Source organism: Ptychodera flava, unplaced genomic scaffold, assembly GCF_041260155.1.
Source record: "Ptychodera flava strain L36383 unplaced genomic scaffold, AS_Pfla_20210202 Scaffold_48__1_contigs__length_985763_pilon, whole genome shotgun sequence".
Classification (NCBI taxonomy): Eukaryota; Metazoa; Hemichordata; class Enteropneusta; family Ptychoderidae; genus Ptychodera; species Ptychodera flava.
Genome location: NW_027248370.1, coordinates 246,453 through 254,440, shown reverse-complemented (window position 1 = coordinate 254,440; position 7,988 = coordinate 246,453). Strand labels below are relative to the sequence as shown.

The window sequence follows — 7,988 nt, the reverse complement described above, 5'->3', positions numbered from 1 at the left end:
CTATTTTTCGGAGTTTCATAGTTTGAACGATGATAGGTTGTTGTTGAATTTCATGTTGTTGTCGGCTTTTCTTGGAAATAGCTTATTTATTTCAACGGCAATTTTTTTCTGTTACGTTACGGTGATTGTTTATTTTGTATTTAGTTTTTTTTAATGTTGTGTTTCAGTGTTTTTTATGTGTACAATTTCTGTTATTTCTTTTAAGTCTTTGTGTGTTCTATGTCATTTTATGGTTTTTTGGTAGTTCTCTTTTTGGAGTATTTGGTGGCCCTGAAAAAGGGCCGCTTGGTATGGGTTTTTGTTAGCGCTTGGCGCGTTTGTTTTGGCGATGAGCCTAGCTTTTTTATGCTTCTTTTCGCCGATTCGATGTGCTTGGTGAGTAGGTGTTTCCCGCCTTCTTGTCACTGTGTGTGCGTACATGGACAGTCTGCATAGCCCTCGAATGTGGTCTCGATTTTGATCAAACTGACAATTTAGGAGTATATAACAAAACTGATAAATGATTTATGTTTTCACATGGATTCACAAAAAAGTTTCGCCCCGGTGTTCATTTTTGGCCCAGGAATTCCATCTACCCACCCTTTGCTGCAAATAACATTGTGACACTAAGTATGTGTCTTTGTACGTAGTGATCTAGCCACGTGCCGGGTGCAAACATTTTCGAAAACTGCATGGTTACCACAATGGTATACATGAAGTACATTGGACATTAAATTACGAGGCAGTGAACACTACAGAAAGAGGCTAAGACGAGGACACAAGGTAACCAATCACAGTGCAGCGAGGTGATCATTACATGATAATGAGACGGAAGAGAAAGGGTCCAGCCAATCAGTGAGCAGTAAACGGATCTTATAGGACCGCAAACACCAATCACTGTTTCCGGTATATTTGCCTAGGACAGAAATCGGAGGATATTTTGAAATAGGACTAATAGGACGTTCACGAGCCTGAGGTCACGAGCGTATTTAAGACTGATGTGCCCTAGAGAAAGCTGACTTCTCGAGTGAAGTAAAAAAATGAAAGAGTCAACATAGCGTTTGACGTTCAAAGTACGTTTAGAAGTGCAAATATTCAACCTTAGCAGCAACTACAGTATTTGTGGACCTTGCATTGACATTCCTTTCTGATCAGTAATTGTACGCAAAGAATACTCGAGGAGATGAGTTTATTTGTACCGTAGAATTTTTTAATTACTGACAGCGGTATGAAGTACGTACTTTTGTACTCGTTAAAAACGATCAAGTTGGTAATACTTTTCCCAGGCAGTCCTAGGCAGTAATTCGAATTAATCCATTCAATGTCAGGCCTATTTCCGGTCAGCCTCTCTACACCTTGCCAATGAATATGAATTTGCCTTTAAGGTTGATGAACTTTTTCGAACTTTTCCCAATGCCATTACAATCTTTACGAGTTAGCCTTTTCTCGAGAGTAGCCTATATATCAAGCCGTCTATTGCGGGCGCTATTCGGCTTTAAACGGCCGTCCGAGCAACGCAAGATCGGCTCAAAAACGGCTGAGTCTTCCGTCATCTGCAGAGAAATTTCATTTCTACTAATCTTACATACGAGCATCTTCTTGACATTTTCCCATGAAACAGTCACCTAACGGCTCAATTATTTGCCGAAAATCCTTCACAAGTTGGTAGACTTTTATCCGATATTGGATTCGATCCGATATTTTGAAGTGCCCGGTCACTAAAAAAACCGAAATCTACAAGGAAGGGAAGCAGGTGTTGCTCAAAATATGAAAAGAAAGAAGGGGGTACGCAATTGTTTTTTGGGTGCAAAATAAATTGAAACACCTCTCAGATTGCATCATTGTACATATTAATTTATCGATGTTTTTGATTTTAGAGGGGGACAAGTTGTTACCGTCTTCGAATATACCATCAATAGGGAAACTGTAGCCTCTTTCAGACAATGATAGTGGGATCAAAATATATTATCTGCTACTCTAGGCAAAACAACATGTGCGCCAAAATAAGGATGCATTTTTATCGTTGACCAAGCTTTTATTGACAGGGATATACTCTTAAATACGTTTTGTTGTAGTTCCCGACTTATCATTTTCAAAATAAAACCATGCAGGACGACGTTATTGTTTTTAAAAATGATTTATTTAAGAGTGACTTTTTCACAACTTGACGAAATCTCTCAGTTAGCTATAGTGAAGGGACAAAGAAGGATTCATTATCGACACTAGCTCAAATAGTGCCGGGACGTATCCTGTATTTTTATGTACGAAAATATCGGTTCAGTTTCTACGCTCCCAAGGAATGGCAATGAGGGTCTGAAACAAAGAAAGAAAAGAGGCCACGATTAAGACATACGGAATGTGTGTTTGTGTGCTTGGCTTAAAAACTATTTAGAAATTGCTTCCACTAATGTATAAGAAACTCTTTAGTGATGTCTTGGATCTGTGGGAAGTTGCAAATAAGTTAGATGCCCGAGGAGCCAATGTAAGCTCGTACTCCGATCTATTTTGAAAATAGCAGTCTGTAAGAGGTCTTGGTATTTTGCTACCTTTAATGCGATGATTGTAACTTATGTTTTTAGCACAGATGTCTAAAAGCCAAGACAGATAGAAAATTGAAATTTCGTCTTCCGCCAAGGATTTTAAGATTAATGGTATACTGTCACCGGTTCCAATTTTTCTACAGTTACCATGGAAAGAGAAAATGTAGCCACTTAAAGATTTTACGCGGGTGGCCGCTTTTTAAAACAGCGCCCTCCCATGGGAATTTTGAATACCAAGAAACGACCCTTTGACCATATCTGGGAATATTTAGAGTACAGGTGACTGTATACCTTTCATCGCACAGAGGCTTATTTTAATGTATCATACCATATGATATCTTGTAATACTCCGATTTTCTAGTTTTAAAACAACTGTAGCTGAATGTTTGAATCGGCAACGATTTATAGAATCTACTCTGTTGCTTACATTATATGACATAAATAACACATAGTTATTTTGTGCTTACCTGGAATTTCACAGACAATGCCCTTTGGCCGGAAGTCGCAGTATTCATCGTCCCACAGACCGCTGTGAGCGCCCTGAACCTGTTGATATTATAAAAACGACACGCTTTTTAAGGGTGAATTCTGTCACGAGGTTGTATACAAAACCTAGAGGGAATTTATAAAAAAGCAGAGAAAAAGTGATAGACATAGACAGACAAACAAAAAACCATAAAAACCGACAGACAGACAGACCGATAGAGGCACAGACAGGAAGCAAAACAGTGACAATGGGCAGTTCATCGTATTATAATTATATAAAACCACACTGGACTGAAAAATCTAGCATAAATAATGATAAGATATGGCTTTGGCTATTATACCATGGGGCAGATACCTAAGTACGATTCGGTGGATAAAATACTACTGTTTTTGGTTTAATCGTAAGAATGCCAAATTTTAAACTCGGTGGGGAATAGAAGGGACAGCGGTGAACAAACGATCGCTTTGAGCGGGATTCGTCAGTGGGAATGGTTAATATAAGGAAGCCTTGCTTTGATGCGGTCATTGAAGTCTTGACATTCAATATAGCTTTTACCATTCGTTTGAATTATTGAGCGTATTCTTACCAAAGCTGTACGCAATCTTGTCCCAAAGCGTCTTTCTTTGTGTTGTTGTTTGGTTCGCCCGATGCCCAGTTGCTATAGTCGAAGTCGCAATGAGCCCCTCCATCACTCCAGATGAATTCACCCTCTGTCAGGCTGTCACTAAGACCGATCCAGAAGCCGTATCTGTTAATGCATGGGCTTTGATGCATGTTATTACTTAAGATGTGGTTTCTGATTGCATCGTCTATAACCCGAGTACGTAACACTGCAAGGCGACCTGGTGGTCCACCAGGCTATACTGAAAGGGTGCTGCAAAACTCAGCTGCTTTCTGTTGGTATGGGTGGTCGTCAGGGTCTTGTTCACAGTATACTTCATACACCATACAATCGCAATCTCCCTTTTCACAGTTTTCCATCGTGATAGAGCCTGTGAAGAGCATATTGAAAGCAGTGATAATACGACGCTTGAAAGCGTAATGGTTGAGAAGTAATATGCATTCTGATGCACACACGTTTTGTTGCATACAACTGTTATATGTACTATGGAAACAGCCGTCGTGTAGTCACACACATATAAAGAGGCTTATAGAAAAAGTACAGGATGCTTTCTGAAATAAAATAATTCACCTTGGCTGGCTTGATATAAAATTTAGGAAACTTCATATACTCTCATTATAAATCTGAATTGTTTTCCAGAGTACAGTTGTTTACTTTCCTATAGTCTTAGCTGATAATCAGAAACTCGTCATATGAAGTGCTGGAGCATTATTTAATAAGCTAAAATAGACAATGCCATACGTCGTGCCAATTACCTGTTTTGTGATAAGAAGCAAAGACTGGCTATCGTACCATTTAGCTGATACCTTAATACGGTTTCGTTCGTAGCAAGATAACATTTAGGTATATCAGACCTACAAGCAAGCGGGTGCTCAGAGCATAGAATGTAACGCATAGTTATATGTTTTTGATTGTATCTTTAGACACCTTGGTTAAGCGCATCTTGAAACGCCATTGCCAACAAAACGTGCATTAACACAATAATTTGGTGTTACACTCCCTATAACATAGTTACGTAAGTTTAGAAATGGTGCAAGGTTGTTTGACACATAATGCCTCAGATAACCAGAATGTTCTAAAATAGATTACCTGCACTATTCAGCTTGCTAATTATATTATACATTTTAGTTTAAATCATGTTATCGATGAAACAAATAATGGAATATAGTGAGTAAATAGGATGACTTACTTGGACCTTGCTACTCCGGCATGATGTAAAAAGAGAAAATACTTTAATTAGCCGATTAACGTTTTATCAAGAACTACAATATGCACTCTCTTTTAGTTCCGACGAATTAAGAATTTCGTAATTATCAGCTAAATCACTTACTTCTGTAACTCTAGCAGGACTTAATTTAATCCTTCAAAAGACAAGCCAAGACTATAAACTTGGCTCTATAACCCATTTTAAGTTTCACAAAGCGTACACATATTCTCTTCCTAATGCGAAGTGCGTGTTGTTGTTCACATTGCATACATAAAAAACGCACAATATTTACCGCTCTTGAAACTTAATAAGAATCACTGTAATACTGCTAAGAGTAGACAAAACTTGCGATAATGGTAAATGAAACCAGTGTTTTTTCAAAATTCTTTTGATTTAATGGGCGATATAAATTATGTTTACTTACAGCGTAACACGTCACCGCACAGGCAAAGAAGACGGCAGCAAATTTAAAATTCATGTTTGATGCAATATCTGCAGAAAAAATCAACAGCGGCGTCAATAAGTAGAAATATACATAAAATTATTCTAAGTCCGGCAGCGAGACTGGAAAAACTTCCTATCGATCGCATTCGTATTGCCGATGTCTTACGTCAAGAGCTTACTGAAATTACCTTAGTTTACAAAGACGTTTGATAAAACCACTACAATTACAAGCTTACATATTGGGAAGACTGAAGCTTTTTCGAAAATTGGAGATCCAATATTTTGATCTTAGTTCACTTCACAAACCGAGAAAACATCTTGCATAAGTCCTTACGACATGCAGAACATGAAAGATTCACGGCATCAGAAGACTACACATTGAAAAAGTAAGCTCACAGGCAATGTTAATAACAAATGAAAAATATCGTTAGTGGTTAACTTACCAGTCTCAGCAGTTACACAAGTGGTAGAGCTGGGCTTCAGTGATGCTCCTGGTGTTCACTACACCTGCTTATATAGAAAAAAGAGGCGGGGCGTATCCGACGCTTCGTCAGTCATAAATCACAATGGGATTTAGTCTGCATTTTTTATAAACCGAAACCTTCATTTTTGCCTAGTGACAGTTTTATCTCAAAACCTGTCACTGAACATCTGTTCCAAACTTTATCTTTAACTCTTTCCGTTTGACCGCAAATAAACATTTTTAAGTGTTTTGCACATTATGCCAAATCGCCTTCGTATTTGGGAAGTAAAAAACATTGAGAATCAAATGCAGCATATAGTCACCAACCAGTAAGGATATACTGTTTTATTATCGATACCACCTGGCTTATTGTAAAATTATTTATATACGACAATTTTCCAACTTTTTTACAATGCGAGTATACTTACTATCAATATGTTTTTGTTGCTGCTAAGGTAATCAAGTTCTTTTATTGAAAGCGTGTTTACTTTTGTTACGTATATCGTAGAAAATAAGACTGGTGATGGAATGGTGCAAAAGCTGAAAGACCTCAGGAAAGAGGCAACTGTGGCTAGTAACAAAGCGTTAGCTGGGCACATTTGCAATAGTCCAGCCTGTGTTATCATTCCATTTTCTTTTTGTATCTGAAGAGTGTCAAGTAATTTTAACATTTTGCAAAATGCTGTGGCAATTTCAGAGAAAGATCATAAATATTTATAAGTTCATCTCTTCTGTGAAGTATAATGAGAAATTTGCTTATAGTCAAATGTAAATTCTGCTTTTTTTTCAATATTTTCATAATCACGGTGAGATAGCCCTTGATTTAACTTTTACATTTTATTTCGATTATATTAATAAATGTAGCTGTCCTTCAAGGTGAAAAATGCGAGTGATGTTTCAAACTTTAAAGATTTTAAATCATAAAAGTTTGATATCAAATCAGTATTTTACAGACGGAAACACACTTTTTGTATAAGCAAGATGCGAACGGGATAGATTTCTTGCAATTCTTGATTAGGCTTTTAAATCGAAGAGGTTTCATTTAAGTTAAGCTATATAGTAAATGAAAATGTACTTCCAATGTATATTAGCACAAACTTCAAAAATTTTAAAACATGATACACTTCAATGTTACCTCCTAATATATAGTAATCTGTATTCTCTTTCTGATTGATTAATGATGCTGGAACCTTTCTTAAAACAAATTGATTCTTCTTGTCTTTCTTTACAGCTTGCTTCGCTGATTGGAGCCTTCATTTTATTTTAGTTACTTTCTATCTCTTCTTGGCAGGCTTATTCGCATTTTTGTTTTCTCTCTTTGACATCTTGGTTAATTTATATATAGATACATCTGATGATTGTAGGATGCATGAAACTAAGGTTATACTATTTTGTATTTATATATTTTTTATTACTTATTAAGGTAAACCAAAGGCCATAAAAACATTTGTGGGCACTTTAGAAAAGTATAAAGACAACATATAGCTCATAAAGATAAAAAATCACGAATATATGAATATTGCGTCACAATCAAAACAAACAAATAAAACAATTCAGGTAAACTAGTAAAACACTCACTCTGCAGGAGTGCACGTCAAAACTTGGCAGCAGAGCCAAATGAATCGATGTTTGAATCAGCTTTAAAAACGCTTACTTGGAAAAAATAGCTGCCTGTTCGGTATGTTAAAAGATAGTTTGTACAAAATTGACAGACAATTACAACATACCTTGACCAGTTTGTAAACTATAGTAGCATATCCAACTTCATACTTCCTCACCAATGGTGGAAGCTAAATCCATTACATAGAGAATGGTAATTTGCTGAAATACATGGTACAATTGATTAAAAACATAAAATTTCATACGTTTTGTTCCACACAAATGATTTTATAAATTAATGTCACTTGCCATGAAAACCGTATAACACTGCAGTATCAGATCGCTTCGCACGTGGCTTACATACAAAGATTTCAGTGTAAAAGTGTTTGAAAAATTAGCACGGGTACGCTTAATGAAATACATTACTCTTGAAGCTTTCCCAACAATACTGTGTATTTGAGTATGAAAACACATCTGTGAAGAAGTGAAAACAGTTCCAAAATTTTTGCCACTATGATTTGAAGAGAGAGAGAGACAAAGAGACAGAGAGACAGAGAGAGAGAGACAGAGAGAGAAAGTGGGGAGAGAGAGGGAGAGAGGGAGAGAGAGATTGTCTGTGATCGCTTTTCTAGTACAGACAGACTGAC

At 36.8% G+C, this 7,988-nt stretch overlaps 1 long non-coding RNA gene across 2 annotated transcripts; it reads right to left on the bottom strand.

Annotated features, from left to right (window-relative positions):
- Positions 1 to 4,816: 4,816 nt before the first annotated feature.
- On the bottom strand, positions 4,817 to 7,510 carry LOC139128308 (uncharacterized). Of its 2 annotated transcripts, XR_011551252.1 has the most exons (4): positions 7,470 to 7,510; positions 5,723 to 5,786; positions 5,260 to 5,327; positions 4,817 to 4,827 (listed from the first exon to the last, which is right to left on the bottom strand). It is a non-coding gene; the product is annotated as an uncharacterized lncRNA (long non-coding RNA). The 2 variants fall into 2 exon arrangements; XR_011551251.1 differs by lacking the exon at positions 7,470 to 7,510 and having other exon boundaries at positions 5,723 to 5,840.
- Positions 7,511 to 7,988: the final 478 nt, after the last annotated feature.